At 42.3% G+C, this 25764-nt stretch overlaps 1 protein-coding gene and 1 non-coding gene across 2 annotated transcripts in view; one reads left to right on the top strand and one right to left on the bottom strand.

Moving 5' to 3' along the window:
* RSRC1 (arginine and serine rich coiled-coil 1) overlaps positions 1–25764 on the bottom strand; it is a 382357-nt gene that overhangs the window by 116894 nt on the left and 239699 nt on the right. The window lies entirely within an intron of this gene.
* LOC114815899 lies at positions 13481–13618 on the top strand. Its single transcript, XR_003763697.1, has one exon. It is a non-coding gene; the product is annotated as a small nucleolar RNA SNORA7 (small nucleolar RNA).

Below are 25764 nucleotides of genomic sequence, written 5' to 3'. Positions count from 1 at the left end.
TACAGACACACAAACATAGCAGGACAAAGAGACATATCCGTGTGCAGTCGAATGAAAATGGAGTCACCGCGAGGGTGACAAGGAGAACAATGGAGGGAAAGGGAATTGTGATTTCAAGAGGTAAGGAGATGGGAATTTATGAGCAAAGCGAGTGGGGAGAGGAAGTGAATTATGAAGGGGAGGGAAGGAATGGACACAGGAGGAAGGTGAGGGAGACTCATGAAGGGGTGGAAAGAAGAGTCCTTGGTATATCCATATTGCCCACTGGTGACCAAAGTGGGGTTTCCTGAAGATGGGGCCCCAGTGGGGTGTCACCAGAATTTAGTGCAAATGTAATACAGTGCTTTGCTCACAGTATGTGGTCAAATACGAATGAACTGTTCTTCCACCAATTAAATAATAATATAATGATAATGATGATAATAATATTAGTGTTTGTTAGGCTTAAGTAACTTCACCAACCTTTTACCTCAGTTTCTTCAACTGTCAAATGGGGATTAAATGCCCTTTCTCCTCCACCATTAGACTGTGAGTCCCATGTGGGACAGGGACTATGAACAACCTAATTATATTGGAACTACCCTAGCACTTAGTACAGTGCTTGGCACACAGTAAGTGCTCAATGAATTCCACAATTATTATGAAGCTGTTGTAACCTCATTGTGGGAAACTGGGGTATAGCATGTGCTATATAGGTGCCCATCTCCACCCCGGGCTGCAGATATCCCCACCTAATGCTTCCTGGAAGTTGTCATGAGCCAATGATAACAGTCAGGCATTGTAAGTGTGGCTCAGTGGAAAGAGCCCGGGCTTGGGAGTCAGAGGTCATGTGTTCGAATTCCAGCTCTGCCACTTGTCAGCTCTGTGACTGTGGGCACGTCACTTCACTTCTCTGTGCCTCAGGGACCTCATCTGTAAAATGGGGATTAACTGTCAATCACCTGTGGGACAACCTGATTTCCCTGTATCTACCCCAGCAAGTAGAACAGTGCTCGGCATATAGTAAGCACTTAATAAATACCAACCAACATTGTCGAGAAGCAGCGTGGCTTAGTGGATAGATCCCGGACCTGGGTCAGAAGGACTTGGATTCTAATTTTGGCTCTGCCATTTGTCTGCTGTGTGGTCTTGGCAAGTCACTTAACTTTTCTGTGTCTCAGTTAACACATCTGTAAAATGGGGATTAAGAGTGGGATCCCAAATTCGAAGATGGCTGTGACCAAACATTATTTTGTATCTACCTCAGCACTTAGAACAATGCCTGGCACATAGTAAGCACTTAGCAGATACCATAAAAAATGCCCCAGGCAATGGTTATAAATATGTATAGCCAAATGAACTTTCCACTTCTGTTCTGAAGCTTCCCTCTGTCCTTGAATTCCTGTTATCATTAGTAGTATTAACGATAAGCAACAGTGTTAATAATGACACTCATCAAGTACTTATTATGCACTATGTGTTGGGCTAGATACAATGTTATGAGATTGAACAGAATCCTTATTTCATCTCGGTCTCACAATCTAACACCCCCATTTACAGCTGAGGAAACTGAGGCCTAATTGGTTGAGACTTGCCTCGAGTCACCCAGTAGGCCAATAATGGTGCCGGAACTTAAACCTGGGTCTTCTGAGTCTCTGCCCTTTGCTCTTTCCATGAGGCCTGGCTACCGATTGTAATTTTAATAGGGACATTTTGAATGGTCCATATCTTTTCTCTCACCTCCTTCAACAAGAGGTGGTAGTGGGCAGGCAGATAATTCATAAGGGAGACAGAAAGCAGTCGGGCCAATACGTGATGTTTAAAAACATGTTATTTTATTTTCTTAGAGCATTCGGTCAGGAGTTATTAATCCATAACATCCTCATGGGATTGGAAATCTCAACTTCTAAGCTTCTTGCTATTTTCCTGGATAGAGCCTTGCAATCCCCTTAAAGATGTGCTATTATTTTTTTTTTAAAATCACTAAGGCTATTTCTTTTATAGATCTATTACCTATGGCAGTATGGTTTGTTCTGTTAAATATAGGACTTCACATCTAATGACAGAAGCAGCACGGTGTAGTGGCTAGAGCAGGGGCCTGGGAATCAGAAGGTCGTGGGTTCTAACCCCGGCTCTGCCACTTGCCTTCTGAGTGACCTTGGGCAAGTCATTTCACTTCTCTGGGCCTCAGTTACCTCATCAGTAAAATGGGATTTGAGACTGTGAGCCCCACTTGGGACAGGGACTATGTCCAACCCAATTTGCTGTATCCATCTCAGTGCTTAGTACATTCATTCATTCAATAGTATTTATTGAGTGCTTACTATGTGCAGAGCACTGTACTAAACACTTGGAATGTACAATTAGTACAGTGTCTGGCACATAGTAGCAAATACCACAATTATTATCACCTCTGTCCATCTGGTCTTTACACTGTAATAAAGATAAAACTAATAATCAGAGTCAAAATATATAACTTGTCTTAGTACTGCAATTTTTCAAATCTTAAGGAAAATAATAATAATAATAATGATGGCATTTGTTAAGCGCTTACTATGTGACAAGCACTGTTCTAAGCACTGGGGTAGATACAAGGTATTTTGTCCCACGTGGGACTCACAGTCTTAATCCCCATTTTACAGATGAGGTTACTGAGGCACAGAGAAATTAAGTGACTTGCCCAAAGTCACACAGCTGACAAGTGTTGGAGCCAGGATTAGAACCCACGACCTCTGACTCCCAAGCCTGTGCTCTTTTCACTATGCCACGCTGCTTCAAAAAAAATAGCAGGTGTAAAAGGACACTGAGACTTTAAAAATGCCTAAAATGCTGATCACAACCCTGGCTTTCCCCTTTTCCTTCTGTTTCCCTTTTCTAAGGCATTATTTCCTGACATGACAGTTATGCAAGTGGTTTATGTTACTTACTTCCCATTCCACTCACTCAATTTTGGGCTCGCTATGCGAATGATGAGGCAGCAACAGAATGGAAAGAGAAAAAAAAAAGGAAGACTGTATAGGGTGAAGCTGCAGATTGAGTAGGGACGGTCTCTTTTGGCGTATTGTACTTTTCAAGTGCTTAGCATAGTGCTCTGCACAGAGGAAGAGCTCAATAAATACGATTGAATAAATACAATTGAATAACTACCTGCCACTTCGATTTGACCAACCTAGTAACTTCTAAAGAAGCAGACACACGTCCGTAAACTTTTAAGGTTGTCTATCTCACCGGGGTGATGAAACATATTTTTTGGCTATTGCTTTATGAAGTTATATTTCTAGATTGTTCCTGAAAGTCTTGAGAGGTTCATTTCAAATTTCTATCGTTATTTCTATGAAAAGGGGTTTGATTTTAATCGCTCGCAAAAACGACAAATCAATAAGAAGCAGGACAGGATCAGTTTGAGGCTGCGATAAAGATAGGTGATAAAATGCTACTGGTTAAACAGGATCCACGGAGAACAGGTCAGCTCAAGGTCCCAGGTAAACATCTTGCTTGTGTCCTAAAGCCCTGTTTCTTGCACGCCTCAAAAGTCTCAGCTGGGTCCGCTTACTCTAGTCTAAACACCAGGCCGCTGCACCCTATCGATCTCCTTTAAATCTCCCGAATAATAAATTTCAAGACAACACAGCGCAAGCTGACTAAAGCCCTTTAATTACATCACTGCTGAAAGGAAATCATTGATCAATGGCATTATGGGAAAATAAACTGCCCCCCAAACCAGATCAAAGTCAATGAAATAGCTGACTAGCTGCCCCATTTGGGACTTTCGCTAGATTAGTGCTCATGGACGAGCCAAAGAAACTATACTAACACATGCTGCTTACTGTCTTTTTGAAGCTCTCCCTGGCAGGTGTCACGCTCTGAGCATGGTTTTTGATTGTTCTAATTAAATATAATATTATCAACAGATCTTCATATTGATCCTTGAAACCCCCTCTAAATGGAAAATTAAAAGTCTCAGGAGAGGGCATCAGAGGGGAACTGGGTAGTTTGAATGATTTCAATCTTCTATCAATTTTCTCAACATTATATCTTGCTCTAGAATTATCAATAGCGAAGTGCGAGCCGCTGCTGGGGTTTCTGAAAAATATCGAAACGACTTGATTTTTCACATTTTCTTTCATTTGAGTCAAGCTGAGTACTTTAAAGCTTCACTTCATATAGATCCATATGTATAAATATGGATCTATATGATATTATGCTAAATATATTTAAGATACCAGCATAATAAAATAAATAAGATATTTTAATACACATTTTTGGTCAGTTTTCCACACAGAACAGATTACAATGCACTTAAATTTGGATATAGTGACACATAAACATATGTATGAATTTCTTTATACTATGCCAATTAAAAATCATCAACGCCATCTGATTTTTGTATATTTGTCTGTGCATACGATCACGCCATATTTACATTATAGCAAGGCAGTTTTACTCTCAATAGTGAAAACGAGGGAAAAAAAAAAGAATCTTCAAATAAATTGTTTATACCCAAAGTTTGAGATTCACATTTAGTCCATCAGAGGAAAAAATATTATGATTTCTACCAGTTTCTCATTTTTCCTCTCAGTAAGTATAGCATGCTTAGTAAAAAGCTCTCCACATTGTTCGAATTGTAATTCCAAAATCTGATTTTAAAATGAATTTTTTATCATATTTACCAAAAGACAGCAGTTCATATATGCTTTGATTCCTAGTGAAGTATTTATCCATTTAACATAAACAACATCAAATATGCATACAGCCAATACATCCATTCAAAAAAAATAGCTTTTATAAGAAAATTAAATGAAGGGATGGTCAAAAAAACTTTGGAAACATTCTTCAAAATTAAAAGATTAAAAACCACTAAGATCTGAAATCTCAGACACAATGACTCATTCATGGGTATTACTTTATCTGGCAGAGGTATGAAATGTTCTAATAGCCATGTCTTCTCCCTATTCTACGTCTCTTCTTATTCATTCCCTATTCCCTCAGGTGGTTCTCATTGCTAATGCCCAAATGGCATCAACCTGTTGTTTAGCACATCTATGAAAAGGCTAGCCTGCTGGCTAATTTACCAAGGGATTAGAGCCCTGAAACCATTTCAATCTGCTACTTTGTTTCGATGTAAAAGCTCTTCTTGTGACAGTAAATCTCCCACGCAAAACTGAGAGTCTCCTTTAAAGACAAGGAAATTCAATTCGCGAAACATTTAAAATATAACTTAGGTGCCAAATCTGTTTGATGAAGTTGAATATTGATATGGAAATCATATTCTAGTCCACCATAAACTTCGTAAAATACAGAGAGGGGAAGGTATTTGCTCTTACATACTTATCAGTCTATAAAATCACAAACATTATAGCATCGCCTTAGTGTTTTAGACTAGTTATCATATTGGATGGTATAATTATTACTGTTCATTTACCATGCATTTTGTTAGCATATTTCATCCAAGAATCAAAAAATCCCCAATGAAAACGTAACAAAGATTTACAGTCCGGTGGCATGGATATTACTGGCATTTTAGAGAAGCGCCAAGACCCAAAAGGTGCAGGGTGACTTCTCAAGCCACATAAGCCCAGACGACAACTAATTTTTACAGGTATCATCTATTACTTTTATACAAGGAAGATTAGATCTATATTTTTAGGACCTTTAAGTCTACGGAAAGTATGCTTTGCAATTTCTTTGGCTACACTCAATATTTATGGCAAGGACACAACTAGGAGAGTTTTGGCTGTTAAAAGTCCCAAAGTCCGGATTTAGCCACAATACTGTTCAATTTGTTCCTCAAAAAGGAACCTAGTTATTATTCAAAGTATCCAGCTCATGGTAGACATTGTCATCCAGTTTGTGGTGAACAACAGAAGCAGATTTGAATGTATCAGAATTGGATAACAATTCTACAACTGGCATTGCTGAAAACCAGGCAGGAGAATATGTCCAACCACATCCAAACACATTTCAATTACACCAGCTCAGTAATTCAATATTATTTCTCATCCCTGAAATTAAATTACACTTCATAAACTGAGGTATTTCAATTTTGATTTTGCATTTTTCCCAGTGTGCTATTTTCTCTGCTCCTTATAAAATCAATTCCTAACTTGCGGTTTTTAAAATATTACCTATAATTGTTTGCCACAACCCAAAGAGAAAGAAAAATGCACAACTGCAAATTAATGGCTTAATATGAAACTGAAATTATACTTTATAGTCCATAACAGGTCCTTAGAGTAGATGATTCTTAATTTAGAAAAAGACAAAAGTACTATAATTTTCCTACTCCTTTAATAACCTTACTAGTGTCCCTCATACCTCTTCATACCTGATGCCTCTATGCCAACAGCACAGATTTCCTGGAATGAAAAACAATGCTAGTGATGGATATGTCACTGCCAAAAAGCTTGAGAAAATGAATGTGCTCTAAGTTAGTATCCGTGCGATATTCAAATTCAAAACACCTCACATAAGGACACGACATTCAAGGTCCCATTTCAATCACACTTTTATTATAGTGACAAATATGAAATTCTGATTGCCAATAAAAATTCTGAATCAGGTGTATTTTCGTGTAAAATTCATGGCCTTGAAAGATATTCTGACTGCTGTCACCCCCAAGGACTATTATGGATTTGACTTAAAAAGAAAATGTCTAGGGCTTGATTTAGCAATGCGTTTTATAATTTTTCCACATTTTAGACTAAGAAAACTTAATTATTTTTCTTAGCTGACACATACTGATACATTTATTGAAATTTGAGAAATCTTCAAATATTTGATCATGACATTTTTAAAAATACTCTGTAATATTTCCTCTCTGCCATAATTACTGTGAAATTATTTTTGCAAAGCCAATTGTGCTGTTAGGTGTACTCAGATTGGCTTTAATTAGCGGGTTTTTGAATAACCACTTAGATACTATAGTACGCACATCAAGCACTTCTACAGTGCTCTGTGTTTATAGTAGGCATTCAATAAATACCACTGATCGATTGATCTCTGGATGTGTAAATTTACGTGATCAAATTCTAATCTTCTATTTTTGAATAGCCCAATTTCCTCAAGTAACTAGTTTTCCTCTGTTGCATAGAGATTGACGCACACCGGGTAACTCTGCAGATGCTTTTCCCCTTCATTAGCTACATATTATTTCTAAAGAATTATTATTATTACATTAGTTAAGTCCTTACTTGGTGTCAAATACTCTTCTATGCATTTGGGTAGATACAAGTTGATCAGGTTGGACACAGTCCCTGTCCCACTTGGGGCTCATATTCCAAGTAGGAGGGAGAACGAGTACTTGAACCACATTTTACAGTTGAGGAAACTGAGGCAAGAGAAGTGAAACGACCTGTCCAAGGTCACACAGCAAGTAACTGGCAGAGCCGGTATAAGAGGGAAGTATGCCTTTAAGGTGTTAAAGTGTTTTAACACGAAATTGTAAGTATCCAACAAATCCTTTAATCTTCATTTTAAAATGTAATTAAGACTTTTTTATTCAATAAACCTTCATCATTCATTTTGGTTTTAATACTCCTCTCCCTTTCCCACATCCACTAGAAGCCGGTCTGCTTGTGTTGTCATTAAAAAAGGAAGGAAGACATTAGACACGAAGCTTCAACAAACTATTATTACACGCTTTTCCAGTCCATTAAAGAAAGTAATTTAATCAGTTTGTATTTTCTCAGGGAAATCTCATTCAGAGAAATTTTATTGCCAGCAATCTAAATAGTAAATACTTATTATCCTCTCAAAATGAGTTTTGGCTTGCCAAGGGCAAACCCATTTCTGTTATTGTATAGCTCTGTCAGAGAAACAAGAAGTTAAAAAGGTTATAAAGATACCATTAACGTCATGGCACTGTCTTGTCAAGGCTCAAAAGTGCTTAGTAATTGAGGGTTTTATTCAAATATATTAGCACCCACATAAATGGCCCAGTTAATATGCTGCTGTAGGCTTTATTTTGTTGCAACCTAGCATAATCACCTACAAACAGCTGAATACTGTAAATGTATCTGCTGGAGAACACAGTTCATTTTATCATCTGTTTCTAGCCCGCGTCTTTGAAGAAAATGTCAATAATACCCAGCTTAAGGCATATACTAGAACCAGCCAATAGGAAGACTAAAATAAGGAATAAATGGTAACTAATTGGCCAAGGCAGTACGTGCCTTTTATAAAACCACAAATAACAAAAGGCAGTTTTTTCTCAGTTTTCCTCTTGAAAACAAGGATCTAATGAAAACACTATAGATTAGTTTTAAAAAAAAAATCGGTACACTAACAAAATATACATGATTCTCATCAATGCAGAAAACAGCAGGTAGATTACAGTCCAAGGTGGTTGTGAAATACATGACAGAAATATAAGTTTCTACCGCCAAGGAGGTTACGGTCAAGCTTCATTCCAATACCCAGAAGACTGAACTGTACTTAGAGTTGAAGGAGCAAATTTTCTACATTTCTAGCCCAGTGGAAATAGGACAGGCCTGGGAGTCAGAGGACCTGGTAGAGAAGCAACATGGCTCAGTGGAAAGAGCCCTGGCTTGGGTGTCAGAGGTCATGAGTTCGAATCCCAGCTCAGCCACTCGTCAGCTGTTCGACTGTGGGCAAGTCACTTCACTTCTCTGTGCCTCAGTTACCTCATCTGTCAAATGGGGATTAACTGTGAGCCTCACGTGGGACAACCTGATGACCCTGTATCTACCCCAGTGCTTAGAACACTGCTCTGCACATAGTAAGCACTTAACAAATATCAAGATTATTATTATCATTATTAATCCCGGCTCTGCCACGTCTTTGTTGGGTGACCTTGGGCAAGTCATTTAACTTCTCTGGGCCTCAGTTTCCTCATCTGAAAATGGGGATGAAATCCTACTCCCTCTTACCTAGACTGTGAGCCCTATGTGGGACAGGGACTGTTTTCAACTTGATTATCTTGTATCTACCCCAATACTTAGTAGAATACTTAGAAACATAGCAAGCGCTTAAGAAATACCACAGTAATTATTATTATTACCACGGCAGTCTTTATTACCATTCAAAACATCTGTACCACATTGGCTATTGTGCAACATTTACATCATTTAGTAACTCCTCACTTAAAAGAACTTGGGCTCTCTCCTCTCTTCGCTCATAAAAGTCTCTCACCTCAAAAACCTCCAGTGATGACCCATTCACCTTCACATCAAATGGAAACTCCTGAGAATTGGTTCTCCCCTCCTCGTCCCTATCCACCCTCTTCTCCTCCTACATCCCAGTTCTTCCTTTCATCCCTCCCTAGCTGTCCTTCACACAACGCCTCACTTTCAACCCTCCGATCCAAGGGTCCAGGCTCATTCAGTCATTCGGTCAGTCGTATCTGAATCATATCCATTCAGTCGTTTTCGATCGTGCTCAGGACTGCTTTCCTCTTTAGACTCCCTCCCCTTTCAAATCTGCCAGACCATGGTTCTCTCCATCTCCAGACATCTTCTGAAATCCCGCCCATGGAGGAAATTTCCTCCAATTCATTTGTCTTCTCCCCAGCTTACACTCTCCCTACCACTCTATCGTTTGCAATGCTTAAGCACTTGTGTACTCACTCTATTTCCCGCTGTACTTTTGTCTATATGTGTTACTAAGTCCAATATTTGAGTACTTCTTCCTCCTAAATGGAAATTATTGTTACCGTTTTTTCCCCAGCTAGACCCTAAGCTCTTTCTTCTTCTTCCCATCTAGTCCATTGGCAGACTGTTGAACGGTGTGGCCGGACAATGGTAGGCTTCACAGCCTCAACTACGAGTCTACAGAGCTGTAGCGCTGAAAGCAGAGTGGAGTTGCCCAATCTTTTCTACAGCTGTGAGACTTGACCATCCACAGGTGCCATATCCGAATCATTGAGCGATTACACCAGCGTCCCTTACGGGCCCTACTCAATATCAAAATGGCAAGACAGGATAACATTACTACTACAGCATGGCCTAGTGGCAAGAGCACAGGCTTGGGAGTCAGAGGACGTGGGTTCTAATCCCGGCTCCTCCACTTGTCTGCTGTGTGACCTTGGGCAAGTCACTTCACTTCTCTGGGCCCCAGCTATCTCATCTGTAAAATGGGGATTTAGATTATGAGCCCCATTTGAGGCAGGGACGGTGTCCAAACCCATTTTCTTGTATCCACCTCTGTGCTTAGAACAGCGCTTGGCACATAGTAAGCACTTAACAAATACCATAATCATTATCATTATTATTATTATATGATAAAGTAATGGAACGTATTCAGGCTACTAGCCTCGAAGCTATGTTCACCTTCACACACTCAAATGATTCTCAAATGGCTGTTGTCTGGAGAGCTTAGATTGGGAAACAAAGCAGGGAGGGTAAAGGAAGTCTTTTAAGAACACCACGAAACAAAGCCTCAGACAATTGCTGCATTCCAGCTGTAAACCAGGAGACAACTGCTAAGAATAGAGTTGCATGGCACACTTTTCAGTCACATGCATTCACAGGTGAATTTCACCATCGGTTCAGGCCTGCCTCTCTGGACTCTCCCCGCTTCAAATCTGCCAGACCACGGTTCTCTCCCTCTTCAAAACTCTTCTGTAATCCTGAATATAACTGAATTATCTATCTATTTATCGATTGATTGATCGATCGATCGTTCGATCTATATCTAGATATATATCTAGATAGAGAGAGAGAGATATTGATAGATATCTATCGTTGTCCTTTGTATTTGATGTGTACATACACATATTTGTAAGTGTATGTGTATATGCTTACACACATTTATATAATACCTTCTGAAGGCTTTAGTAAAGTATTCTGCATTCATTCATTCATTCAATGCATTTATTGAGCGCTTACTGTGTGCAGAACACTGTACAAGTGTTTAGAAAGTACAATTCAGCAACAGAGACAATCTCTGCCCACAACGGGTTCACAGTCTAGAAGGCCAAACTGCTACTTCGCTGAGCCGAGCTGACTACTGCATCGGCCTTCCGGTTGACCTCCCTGCCTCCTGTCTCTCTCCTCTCCAGTACATGCTTCACTCTGCTGCCTGGATCATTATTCTAAAAAAAAAAACGCTCAGTCCACGTCTCCTCATGCCTCAAAAGTTTCCAATCATTGTCCATCTTAAAATTCAGTACAACTGTCATAACTGTAAGCTCAATGTGGGCAGGGATAGTAAGTACTCAACAAATACCACTGATTGACCTAATGGTAAACTTAAGAAATCCCATTACTGGCTCAGACCAATGATCTTTAATGTCCAATAATCTCTTCCTGGCAGTGGAAGGGCCCGGAACTAAGCCTTTAGGAGAGTACAGTACAAAAATGTGGTTAGGCCCAATGTCTGCCCACAGAGAGCTTTCAGTCTACAGGAGGACACTCATTAAAATGAATTGCAGATAGGGGAAATGGCAGAATATAAGGATATGTACATCCGTGCTGTGGGGCTGGGTGTTGGGGTGAATATCAAGAGCTTACAGGGTGCATTGGATGTTATCGGTTCTTCGTCTGTGAACTGATCTAAAGTCCTCAGAAACTACTATTTCTTGCCTGCCCAATGAATTCCATATGCTTACCGGTGCTGGGTGAAGAAGCGCTTCTTTTATTCTGTTTGAACCCTCAGTCGCAATTAGTCGTCTCAACCTTTTTCTTAAGGATTAACGACGAAGCACATGCTAAATCAATTAATGGGAAAGTTTGGCTATGAAATGTATTCAGTGAAAGCATGCTTTGCTTCGTGAAGTCCTTTCCTTGAAGAATAGGACATATAAGCCAATTATTTAGTCCAAGTTAAGAGTGCATATATCTAGTTAAAAACTGGGAGGCCAGAATTTGTGCAGGGAATACGTGTTAAGAGTCACTAAGTTGCGTACGGATTATAAATATCTTTTCTGTTTGTCTCCGTCCGTAGACGGAATGTATACTTCTTGTGGGCAGGCAACAAGTCACTCCATTTTTCTGTACATTCCACACACGTATGAGAGTGCAGAGGGGGTTCGATAAATGTTGTTCTATTATTACTACTCCTACTGAATGATATTAGTACTGTTGTGGTTAGGTTAAATTTACATTATCTGTATTGGCAAACAGTAATAATAATAATGTTGGTATTTGTTAAGCGCTTACTATGTGCCGAGCACTGTTCTAAGCGCTGGGGTAGACATAGGGGAATCAGGTTGTCCCACGTGGGGCTCACAGTCTTAATCCCCATTTTACAGATGAGGGAACTGAGGCACAGAGAAGTTAAGTGACTTGCCCACAGTCACACAGCCGACAAGTGGCACAGCTGGGATTCGAACTCATGAGCCCTGACTCCAAAGTCCGTGCTCTTTCCACTGAGCCACGCTGCTTCAGAGTGAGTACTAACTGCCAGTTGTACAGGGTGTACAAAGACTGTAACTTTCCAACAGTATTTTGTTTCTTTGGGATTTGCTAAGCGCTTATTATGTGCCAGAAACTGTAGGAAGCACTGGGGTGGACACAAGCTAATCAGGTTAGACACAGTTCATATCTCACATTCATTCATTCATATTTACTGAGCGCTTACTGTGTCCGGAGCACTGTACTAAGTGGTTGGGAAGTATAATTCAGCAAAAATAGAGACAATCCCTGCCCACAATGGGCTCACAGCCTAGAAAGGGGGAGACAGACATCAAAACAAGTAAACAGGCATCGGTAACATCATTATAAAGAAATAGTACTGTAGATAATAAATCATTAATAAAAATAGATAGAATTATAATGATAAATATGCACACATATACACAAGTCCTGGGGGGCTGGAGGGGCTTGGGCAAAGGGAACAAGTTGGGGCAAAGGGGAGGGGAGGGGGAGTAGAGGAAAAGGGGGGATTAGTTGGGGCTCACAGTCTCAAAACCCATTTTACAAATGCAGTAACAGGCACAGAGAAGTTAAGTGATTTGCTCAAGGTCAGACAGCAGACAAAAAGCAGAGCTGGAATTAAAACTCAGGTTCTTCTGACTCCCAGGCCACGCTGCTTCACTCTCTCCATCCTCAGAATTCACCAAACAAAAATTCTAACACTTTCCCCCTTCTGCCACACTCCTCATCTTACAAATTTGCTCTCTCATTCTGCTGCACCTCACTGCTTGTTTCTCATTCTGCCCAAGCAAACTGCTTGACTATTCCTCAATCCTCCATCCACTTGCTTATCATTCACGCTTTCCCATTTTTGGAAGATTTTCAAGATTTTCAACCATCCCTCCCCTTCCTCTGAGTCCACCTAAAAAGGCACTTCCTCCAGAATCCATTCCCTAATTCCACCCCCATTTTCCTATCATGCTATCCCAGTAGCCCATTCAGCATTCACATATTTACTGGTCTACGTATCTGCACAGATCGATTGCACTTGGGTTTATCATTTGTACTGTCTTTACACTCATTCAGCCACCATTCTTTTAGCAATTTATACCCTGCTCTCATCGTAAGTCTGAAAGGTTTTTGAGGGCAGGCATGACCTTTACCTTTTTTGGACATACTCATCCTACTTGTCCCTCTCAGGACCTCACCTGGAGAGTTCCCAGTACTCTACCAGTCTTGGCTATGGGAGGGAGAGTCAAGCAGAGGCCTACCCATTCCATTCCTAGCTTGGGCAGTGGCTAGCAAGTGGAAGGCAATCTGCTACAAGGCAAAACTCCCCTGTGCTGGGCAGCGGCACGGGAGAGAATCGAGGGCGGAGACTCAAGTTGACTGCGTGGAAGGCGGCAGTGGTAAACCCCTTCCAGATTTTTACCAAAAAAAAAACTGTATGGATCCACTACCAGAACGATTGCAGATGGAGGTGGGGTGGTCTGGGAGAGATGTGTTCATGGCGTCGCTATGGCTCCAAGACCATCTGACGGCTTAAGACATGTCAAGACATCCTATTTATCACTGAATGAATACAGCTGATGACGTTGAATTCAGCCAATGCTGTTCTTGCCAAGGGAAGCATTGTGACCTTGTGGAAAGAGCGAGAGCCTGGGAGTCAGAGGACATGGGTTCTAATCCCAGCTCTTGCCACTTGTCTGCTGTGTGATCTTGGGCAAGTCACTTCACTTCTTTGTGCCTCAGTTCCCTCATCTGCAAAATGGAGATTCCACACCTGTTCTTCCACCTACTTCGACTGTGATGTGGGAATTAATAATAATATTGGTATTTGTTAAGCGCTTACTATGTGCCGGGCACCGTTCTAAGCGCTGGGGTAGACACAGGGGAATCAGGTAGTCCCACGTGGGGCTCACAGTCTTAATCCCCATTTTACAGATGAAGTAACTGAGGCACCGAGAAGTAAAGTGACTTGCCCAAAGTCACACAGCTGTCAAGTGGCCGAGCTGGGATTCGAACCCATGACATCTGACTCCAAAGCCCGTGCTCTTTCCACTGAGCCACGATGATGATGTATCTATTGCAGCACGTAGTACAGTGTTTTGCACATAGTAAGCACTTAACAAATACCACAATTATTAACATTATTATTATTATTTTTTATTAATATTTTAAGGCCCCTCTCAGGATCATACCTGGAGAGTTTCTAGTACACTACCAGTCTTGGCTACCGGAGGGAGTGTCAAAGAGAGGCATAATCATTCCATTCCTAGCTTGGGTAGTGGCTAGCGAGTGGAAGACAACCTGCTAAAAGTCAAAACTCACCCATGCTGGGCAGCAGCAGCATGAGAGAGCGTCGAGGGCAGAGACCCAAGTTTACTGTGCAGAAGAAGGCAGTGGTAAACTTATTGTGCATTTTTACCAAGAAAATCTTTGGATCCACCACCAGAACGTCGCAGATGGAGGTGGGGCGTTCTAGGAGAGATATGTCCATGGAATTGCTATGAGTCGGAAATGACTCCGCAGCATGAGACAAGATTATTAAGGCTCCATCCAAGTCATGAAAATATCCAAGCTCTCCATATCCTAATCAGGGCCATATACTGTTATTAAACTTGGAAAAGAACACTGAATTACCGGAGAGTAGGTTATTTCTGTTTTAAAAAGTAAATCTCCTCATTTTATATGAAGCATAATGAGATTTATTTCATAACTGAAATATTAAATGTAGTACACAGAATGAATATTAAAATCTGCTAAGGAAAAGCAGATGTTAAGATTGATCAATGTAAGGCAGTCATGAAAAAGAGGAGAAACTACAATAAATTATGCTGCAGACATGAACTCTCTTTTACCATCCCCACCTGCCACCCTGGATATCTTATTTTCATACTAACTCTCTTGAGCTCCCACCACCAGCATATTGAGTATTTAACTACAAACATGATCAGAATATGTTCAGTCTGGGGCATGTGAATGTAATCCAGACATGGAAATAATTTTAGATTTTCACTTCCTCTTTCTCCTGACCATTTCTTCCCAAATTTCAGGCTATATCCTATTCTGCTTTGCTTAAACCTCCTCTGAGAAGTGAGTAAAGGGGAAGAAGTGCTCTAGTGGAAAGAGCAAGGGCTCAGGACTGAGAAGACTCGAGTTCTAATTCCAGCTCTGCTACTTGACCGCCGTGTGACCTTGGCCAGGTAATTCAACTTCTCTGTGCTTCAGTTTCTTTGTCTGTAAAATGGGAACTAAATAACTGGTCTCATTCCCCTTAGACTGTGAGTCCCATGGGGGACAGCATTATCATGTATCTAACCTAGGGTGCTTAACGAATATGCAATAATAAAAATAAAATAGTAATAGTAATAATAATAAAGACTAGGTAGCTTCACCATCAGAGGGTGGAGCTAATATCTCAGTGCTTGAAAGCTTGGTGTAGATGCTGTGTGATATAGGGAAGAGACTTGTCTATACCCTGTGTTAGAAGTGAGAGTATTTCTTGAGCATCTGTTGGATGCAGAGATATAGACAGACACTTGGTAAGTACCAAATAGAGAAGTGACATCTTTTCTGTCCATAGAATGACTTTCTAGCCTTCAAAAATCACTTGATACCATCTTTAAATCTGACTCTGGCAAATACCAAGTATATAGTTGGCCTGAGAAGTCCATCAAGATCTCAAAATGTCTCCACAGTGGCTCCACAAGTTAGAGGGGTCCAGTCTGATTCACTCTCCATAACCGATAGTAAAAAACCGGGATGTCGAACGGGACCAGTCCTATTGAATTTATTCTAGAGATCTACACACCCACAATTTACCTGATTCAACCTGAGGTTCTCCACAGCAAAGATTACAGGTTGGGCAACTGGAATTTCTAAAGGCTTACCAAAATAAAAAAAAACAGAATAAAGTAAGATGCAGATTAAGAGGTCCTGGGTAGAAACTTGAAAGGCTCAATTTGTTCAATCTTATCTGCATCACAAATGCAGATCTGGGTGGGAAGTAATCCTTTCTTGGAAGGCCTGGGTCAGGATGTCCTCAGAGCCTGCAAATCCCATCGGGAATGGGTGCGAAATACAGTATCTATGGAGGTATCTAATTTATTCTAGTCCGCATGCTGAAGAAAGCATCAAAAAATCCTGACCCTGTTATAATATGGTTTTGATGCTCTCAAAACTCTTCTGATTTAGCAGGGTCCTATAATTGATGCACAGCCTAGACATGGTCACTTGTTCACCCAACGGACTGTAAACATGGGGATTTCTGACTAGACAAAGTTGTGGCAGTCCCAAATATCAGCAGGTTCTAGGGCAGATGGGATAAAAGCATGGATAAGAGGTTCACAAAGGGTGACTAGAAGGAAAGTTTAGGATGTTGAGGGAGAAATTCAAGATGTTATCACACTCAAGAAAGGTTTTGCTGGAACAACAGCTATTTAAGTCTATGGTGTGGGTTATTGGAAGGAAAAATTGGGGATGTAAGATGCTTTACTCCTAAACATTTGATGAGTGCCAAAGAGGGCCACCATTACCCAATTTTCACCATGCATTGTTTTCGCTGCTGGAGACAGGTTGGTATGATCCCCTAATAGCATTCTTAGGTTCTTATGATAACTCACAGTTACTAGTTACCCTAGAAGTTACCCTAGAAGCAAACATGAAAACTTGCAGATGACTGGGAAATGCTTGGCAGGCTCACCCAAGAGATAAAGAATGATGCTGACCAGAAGAAAACAGTCAGTCAATTGTATTTACTGAGGGCTTACTGTGTGCAGGGCCCTGTACTGAGCACTCGGGAGAGTATAATATAACAATATAACAAACACATTCCCTGCCCACAATGAGATGACGTACTAGCCTGCACTGCTAAACCCTACGCACTAACAAAGATCTTCATCAGCAGCCAACAAAGCATTCTGACTTGAAATTTCTACTTAGGTCCTACACTGTCCACTAAGGGAAGATTTGTGTTGTCTTGTCTTATGCCGTCGAGCCTTCTCCGACCCATAGCGACACCATGGACCCATCTCTCCCAGAACACCCTATGTCCATCAACAATCACTCTGGTAGAGTTTTCTTGGCAAAAATATGGAAGCGGTTTACCACTGCCTCCTTCCGCGCAGTAAACTTGAGTCTCCGCCTTCAACTCTGTCCCGTCCCACTGCTGCCCAGCTTGGGTGAGTCTTGAGTTGTAGTAGATGACCTTCCACTTGCCAGCCACTGGCCAAGCTAGGAATGGAATGGGTATGCCATTCTAATTGAATCGAATGGGTCGATTAGACTGTAAGCCCGTCTAAGGGCAGGGACTGTCCCTATCTGTTGCCGATTTGTACATTCCGAGAGCTTAGTACAGTGCTCTGCACATAGTAAGCGCTCAATAAATACTATTGAATGAATGAATGCCTCTGCTTGACTCTCCCTCCTGTAATCGAGACTGGTAGAGTACTGGGAACTCTCCAGGTGTGACCCTGAGAGGGGAAGGGACGATAGACCGGAAAATAAAGAGATCACTATGAAGGCCAACATTCCTACTGGAGGGTGGAGGGAGTGATCAAAAAGAGGCTATCGGCAATATGTCATCATGTTTCTGTCCAAATGAACCATCCGTAGACTGTAATAATAATAATAATAATAATAATGATAATGGTAATAATGATGACATTTGTAAAGCACTTGCTATGTGTCAAGCACTGTTCTAAGGCTTGGGGCAGATACAAGGTAATCAGGTTGTCCCATATGGGGCTCAGTTTTAATCCCCATGTTATAGATGAGGTAACTGAGGCGCAGAGAAATTGAATGACTTGCCCAAAGTCACACAGCTGATAAGTGGTGGAGGCGGAATTAAAACCCATGACCCGGGTTCTTTCCATTAAACCATGCTGCTTCTGTAAGCTCCTCATGGGCAGGGATTGTGTCTATATAGACTGTACTTTCCCGAGTGCTTTATACAGAGCTCTGCACACAGTAAGCACTCAATATATACCAGCGATTGATTTGTAGAGCTGTAGCTCTGTCCTAAATTCTACAGGGCTGTGACAGTTGGACCATCTGTGAACATCACATCATTTTGTCAAAGTCTCCAATGTGTCCTTATCAATATCAAGTGACAAAATAGGATTGCAAACAAAAAAAACAATCCACAAACATCAAAGCTCTTCTTGCCTCATCATCAGCATCATTATCAATGGTATTTATTGAGCACTTATTATGTACAGAGCACTGTACTAAGCATTTGGGAGAGTACAAAACAACAGAGTTGGCAGACACATTCCCTGTCTTCACTGAACTTACAAGCCTAGAGGTCAAAACAGATTTGCTGGGTAAGCTCTGAGAGAGAGGATGAAGATGAAGAAAGGATTCTCAAACAGCAGCAATATGGTGAACCGCAAAAGAGTAGATGGGTGGTACTTCAGGCAAATATTGAAAATAATAATAATTCATAATTATGGTACTTGTTAGCGCTTACTATGTGCCAAGCACTTTTCTGGGTGCTGGGGTAGATTCAAGTTAATCAGGTGGGAAATAGTCCCTATCCCTTATGGGACACACAGATTTCACAGATGAAGTAACTGAGGTCCTAAGAGGTTAAGTGACTTGCCCAAGGTCGCACAGCAGACATGAGGAGGAGATGGGATTAGAACTCAGGTCCTTCTGACTCCCGGGGCCGTGCTCTATCCACTAAGCCACACTGCTTCTCTCGAGCGACATATGCATCAGATAGACCAGCTGGCATCTGTGATCAGTAAGCGGCAGGTTCTTTTTGAGAGGATTAGGGGGCCAAGAGAAAAACAAAGGGAATTAGCACTTGACACCGCAAACCAGAAACCGATCAGTACATGAACAGGGGATTGGTGAGCATAGGCAAATTTTACAATCAGTTGTACTGCCTTTGTCTTCAATATTCCAAGAAGGCAACAAAAGCAATATTTTTCTGGTGTATTTTCCCAAGGACTTGCAATAGTGATTCATATTCAGTAGTTGCTCAAATAATCCTATTGATCGATTGGTGACTGATTGATCAGAAAGACCACTGAAGCACTTACAACTCTGACCACATTCTGCATCCATGAAGACTGGATTTTTGGCACTGTTGTGTTCGTAGCTCTCGCGCTCTTTTCATTTTTGCTTCTGCCTCACACCTTTCGCAAAGCTTCTGCTCAAAAGGAAACACTCAATAATAATAATAATAATGATGATGATGGCATTTGTTAAGTGCTTACTATGAACAAAGCACTGTTCTAAGGGCTGGGGGGGGGGATACAAAGTGATCAGGTTGTCCCATGTGGGGATCACAGTCTTAATCCCCACTTTACAGATGAGGTAACTGAGGCACAGAGAAGTTAAGTGACTTGCCCGAAGTCACACAGTTGACAAGCGGCAGAGCCGGGATTAGAACCCCTGACCTCTGACTCCCAAGCCTGGGCTCTTTCCACTGAGCTACGCTGCTTCTCTTAATAACAGAATACCATAAAAATACCATAATAAACATCATGGTATTTGTTTAACGCTATGTGCCGAGCACTCTCCTGAGCATTGGGGTAGATACGAGGTAATCAGGTTGGACAACTCCATGTCCCACATGGGGCTCAAAGTCTTAATCCCCATTTTACAGATGAGGTAACTGAGGCACAGAGAAGTGAAGTGACTTGCTCAAGGTCACACAGCAGACAAGTGGTTGAGCCGGCATTAGAACCCCCGTCCTCTGACTCCCAAACCTGTGCTCTTGCCACTACGCCTCGCTGCTTCTCTTTTCTTGATTGCAGGATCCGAGTCTTTCCTGTACAAACAATGCAAAGCTTCCTACGTCTCCTTGCTTTTAGGTTAGCTATTTCAGCTTTAAATACACCATCCATTTGGGTATCCTACCATCACCCATTTTTCTCCCGGGCTCTCGGCGAAGCTATTCACTCAATAACATTTATTGAGCGCTTACTATGTGCAGAGCACTGTACTAAGCGCTTGGAATGTACAAATCGGCAACAGATAGAGACGGTCCCTGCCCTTTGACGGGCTTAGAGTCTAATCGGGGAGACAGACAGACAAGAACGATGGCAGTAAACAGAGTCAAGGGGAAGAACATCTCATTAAAACAACAGCAAATAAATAGAATCAGGGTGATGTGCATCTCATTAAACAAAATAAATAGGGTGATGAAGATATATACAGTTGAGAGGACGAGTACAGTGCTGAGGGGGTGGGACGGGAGAGGGGGAGGAGCAGAGGGAAAGGGGGGAGAAGAGGGTTTAGCTGTAGAGAGGTGAAGGGGGGGTAGAGGGAGCAGAGGGAAAAGGGGAGCTCAGTCTGGGAAGGCCTCTTGGAGGAGGCGAGCTTTAAGTGAAGACCGACAGTTTTAGGGCTTTCTCAGTGGCGATCTTGTTTCGTTACCTGAGGCTCCTCATGGGCCTTTAAGTGGCAATGATGGAACTGGTCAAGGATTCGGACTTGGCATCAGATCTATGACCTTGGAGAACTGCACTCTGGCCTGAAGCCTAAGAGTGAGTACACCGCAACCGTACGTTGTCGGACAATCCGTGCTAGTCACAGACCGAGGAGCAGAATGAGAAGCAGCATGGCCTCGTGGCAAGAGCACAGCCTTGGGAGTCGGAGGAGGAGGGTTCTAAACCTGGCTCTGCCATTTCTCTATTGTATGACCTTAGGTAAGTCACTTCACTTCCCTGGGCCTCAGTGACCTCATCTGTAAAATGGAGATTAAGACTGTGAGCCCCACGTGGGACAACCTGATTATCCTGTATCTACTGCAACACTTAGAACAGTGCTTCACATATAGTAAGCGCTTAACAAATATGGTAATTATTATTATTATTATTAGTTTCTTGATTGATTTTTCATTTTCTCATTCATGGTTTTATCATTGGCCAATCAATGCATCGATCTATTGTATTTATTGAGCACTGTGTGCAGAGTACTATGCTAACCGCTTGAGAGAGTACAGTGAACTGTAAGAGACTGCCATGATAGTGTTTAGCTCTCTGTTACCAATGAAGATGATAATAACAATAATAATGATAACTAGCACAATAATTGGGGTATTTGCTAAGTGCTTGCTATGTGCCAAGCACTGGGGAAGATACAAGATAACTGGGTCAAATCTAGGCCATGTCCCACATGGGGCTCACACTCTAAGGGAGCACAGGTATTCAATCGCCATCATTATTGTTAATAATAATGATAATAATATTATTTGTTTAGCACTTATTATGTGCCAGGTACTGTACTAACCGCTGGGGTGGATACAAGCAAATCAGGTTGGACACAGTCCCTGTCCCACATGGGTCTGACGATCTCCATCCCCATTTTACAGGAGAGGTAACTGAGGCACAGAGAAGTGAAGTGACTTGCCCAAGTTCACACATCGGACAGGTGGTGGAGCCGGGATTAGAACCTGTGGCCTTCTGACTCCCCGGCCCGTGCTCTGGCCCCTACGCCATGCTGCCTCTCCATTGTGCAGATGAGGAAAGTGCGGTACACAGAAGTCAAATGATTTGCCGAAGGTCACAGAGCAGTCAGGTGGCAGAGTTAGGATTCAAACCCTGATCCTCTTATTCCAGGACTGCACTCTTTCTACTAGGTCACGCTGAGATCTTCTCTGGAGACCTCTGGCTGAATGTAGTAGGGCTTCGTGGCCTAGGGGAAAGAGCCCGGGCTTGGGAGTCAGAGGTCACGGGTTCAAATCCCGGCTCAGCCACTTGTCAGCTGTGTGACTTTGGGCAAGTCACTTATCTTCTCGGTGCCTCAGTTACCTCATCTGTAAAATGGGGATTAAGACTGGGAGCCCCACGTGGGACAACCTGATTCCCCTGTGTCTACCCCAGCACTTAGAACAGTGCTCGGCACAAAGTAAGTGCTTAACAAATACCAACATTATTATTATTATTATTCCCTGCTGTAGGCTGGATCCATTACTTCGGCTTTCTACATCCTGTTAGTTCTCAGAACCTGGATTATTCAACAAAGTGGACGATAATCGTGGTTCAGAGGAAAGAGCCCGGGCTTGGGAGTCAGAGGTCACGGGTTCAAATCCTGACTCAGCCACCTGTCAGCTGTGTGACTTTGGGCAATTTATTTCACTTCTCCTGGCCTCATTTACCCCATCTGTAAAATGGGGATGAAGACTGGGAGCCCCACGTGGGACAACCTGATCATCTTGTATCCTCCCCAGAGCTTAGAACAGTGCTTTACACATAGTAAGCACTTAACAAATGCCATCATTATTATTATACTACTTCTTATGTATTTTTGGATATTCATTCATTCAATAGTATTTATTGAGCGCTTACTATGTGCAGAGCACTGTACTAAGCACTTGGAATGTACAAATCGGTATGGGCCTCTAGGGTAAAGTAATCCACAGAAGAGCAACTGTTGAGTCTCTAGGTCTCCGGATGAGACTTGTAGCCTGTTGAGTTGAAAGAAATTCCTGGAAGAGCAAAAGGTTGGCCTACCATCTGTGTCTTGATCCCTTGTCGAATTTGTTCCCTATTACTCTATCTAGGATGAATCTCACCGGACAAGGCACACTATGCCTTCCTACTTCACCGGTGATGGGAAATGGATTAGACAGAGCTGTGCCGGCTGTGACGCGAGCAGCCACGTTGTCGTGAGGCAGTCTTAAAATTTTAATGACCTTCTCAGGGCGGCCGGATCTCCTGAGCAATTTCCAAAGCCTGGCTCCGCTGCTGGTAATTAATGTCTCTGTACGATTTTTGAAAAGCATGGTGGTGGTGTTCCCTGCCCTTCTCCCACATCTGACGTAATAATAATAACGATAATAATAATAAAAATAATGGTATTTGTTAAGCGCTTACTAGCTGACAAGCACCGTTCTAAGCGCTGTATGACATCCACCAGGGCATGCTGCTTCTCTGATGATAATGGTGAATATTGATGATAAAAATTAGGTTTAGACCGTGAGTCCATCATTGGGCAGGGATTGGCTCTATCTGTTGCCGAATTGTACATTCCAAGCGCTTACTACAGTGCTCTGCACCTAGTAAGCGCTCAATAAATATTATTGAATGAATGAATGAATGAACAGGTCCACTGTGTCATTCTCTGTCACACTGTGACCAGTCATTTATTTATATTAATGTCTGCCTCTCTCTCTAGACCGTAAGCTCGCTGTGGGCAGGGAATATGTCTACCAACTCTTCTGTATTGTTCTAGCGTACACTCCCAATCGCTTAGACTGCAGGCTCCTTGATGGCCGGGTGTGACGATAAATTCCACCGGTCCCACACGTGGGAGAGGGAGGAGGTAGCCAAGAGAGTCACTCTTGGGTTCCCCTCCCTAAAGTGTCAAGTGAACCGATCAGTAGGGAAGAGCTAGAGGGACCAAGTTGAAGGGAAGAGAACCTTGTCCAGCTTGGAGAGGAAGAGAAAGCAGGACACGGGGAGACCTTGTGCTTCTTAAGAGAAGCAGCGTGACTCAGTGGAAAGAGCCCGGGCTTGGGAGTCAGAGGTCATGGGTTCAGATCCCGGCTCAGCTATGGGGATGGGAGGCAGGATGAATGAAGGGAGCGGGAGAAGAGGAAAAGAGGACTTAGTCAGGGAAGGCTTCTCAGAGGAGGTGCGCCTTCAATAAGAATAATAATAATGATGGCATTTGATAAGTGCTTACTATGTGCAAAGCACTGTTCTAAGTGTTGGGGAGGATACAAGGTGATCAGGTTGTCCCACGTGGGGCTTGCAGTCTTAATCCCCGTTTTACAAACGAGGTACCTGAGGCCCAGAGAAGTGAAGTGATTTGCCCAAGGCCACCCAGCAGACAAGTGGCTGAGCTGGGATTAGAATTCATGACCTTCTGACTCCCAAGCCCGTGCTCTATCCACTACACCATGCTGCTTCTGACTGAATATTGAAAAGACCCAAGATCTTAGTGTTTAACTGTGGTGGGAGCTGGGGTGCGGGAGACATGAGGAGACAGAGGAGACGCAACAAAAACTCCTCACTATTGGCTTCAAAGCTCTCCATCACCTTGCCCCTTCCTACCTCACCTTCCTTCTCTCCTACAAACCAGGCTGCACACTCTGCTCTTCTGGCGCTAACCATCTCGCTGGGCCTCGAACTCGACTGTCTCGCCGCCGACTCCTGGCCCATGCCCTACTTCTGGCCTGCAATGCCATCCCTCCTCAAATATCTCTGACAATCACTCTTCCACCCTTCAAAGCCCTACTGAAGGTGCATCTCCTCCAAGAGGCCTTCCCAGACTAAGCCCCACTTTTCCTCATCTCCTCCCTCTCCCACATCACTGTGACTCGCTCCCTTTGCTTTTCTCTCCTCTTCCCGCCCCACAGCACTTAGGTATATATCTGTAATTTTCTTCATTATTATTACTGATGCCTGTTTGCTTGTATTGATGACTGTCTTCCCTGCTCTAGACTGTGAGCTTGTTACAGGCAGGGATTGTCTCTCTTTATTGCTACATTGTACTTTTCAAGGGCTTAGTACAGTGCTCTGCACACAGTAAGCGCTCAATAAATACAATTGAATGAATGAATGAATGAACACGAGTCCTGGACAGCTGCAGACATGACCGCTTTGTTCGCAGGCTTTCGGCAGCTGGCCCTGGGACGGAGTCTACTCCCAAGTCGCCTCTATGCCTCAGAGAGACACCTTCAGCCAGGTGCAGGGACCCTCTTGGATGCCCCAAATCTGCAGAAGAATGAGAAATCTTGAGGGTTTTACGACCCAGCGGAAGCTGACTCGGGTTCGGGCCCTTCTGCGGTGATTCCAGGGGCTCTTTGGTCTACGATTTAGGGCTGAAAACTCCCATTAGTGTCATAGCTCCTAATTCTATTGAACTCTCTCAAGTATTTAGAATAGTGCTTTATACACAGGATGTGCTCCATAAATACTAATGACGGGTGGATAGACTGACTAGGAAAAGGGAGGAGTAAGGCGAGGAAAAGGGAGCAAAAAACAAGAGAGGGGAAAGAGAAAGGAGGGAAAAGGAAGGGAAAGTAGTAAAGCGAAAAAGGAGAGGGTAACGAAGTGAGAGAGACATAACAGAGGCAGATTATAAGGCAATAGAAAAGGGGAACACCATTAAACTTTCCTCTCACAACTCAAGGCTAAGAATTAGCAGTCAACACACCTAATAAACCAAAACATTTCTAGGCTGCAGGGCACCTGTCCAACTCAGAGAGAATGTCTTCTGCAGAAATCTTCCACAAGAGGGATGACTGTGACCAAACGGGAATCAGAGATTCCCGATAAAGTAATCCCATGGATTATTATTGAAATCTTCACCCAAATACACATGTGCACAAGTCAAACTCTCTCTAGGAAAGCCAGGGAAATGGCTATGTTAGATTGCCCATCTGGAAGATGAAATGAGTATGAGAGACTAGTAGAGAAACTACAAAAAAATGGAGACTAAAATTTAATAAATTAGTTTCTAATTTTAATTTTAATAAAATTTAATAAATTAGTAATCATAATATTACTAC

The sequence above is a fragment of the Ornithorhynchus anatinus genome, chromosome 1, assembly GCF_004115215.2.
Source record: "Ornithorhynchus anatinus isolate Pmale09 chromosome 1, mOrnAna1.pri.v4, whole genome shotgun sequence".
NCBI classification, from domain to species: domain Eukaryota; kingdom Metazoa; phylum Chordata; class Mammalia; order Monotremata; family Ornithorhynchidae; genus Ornithorhynchus; species Ornithorhynchus anatinus.
This window is presented reverse-complemented; position numbering and strand designations above follow the sequence as displayed.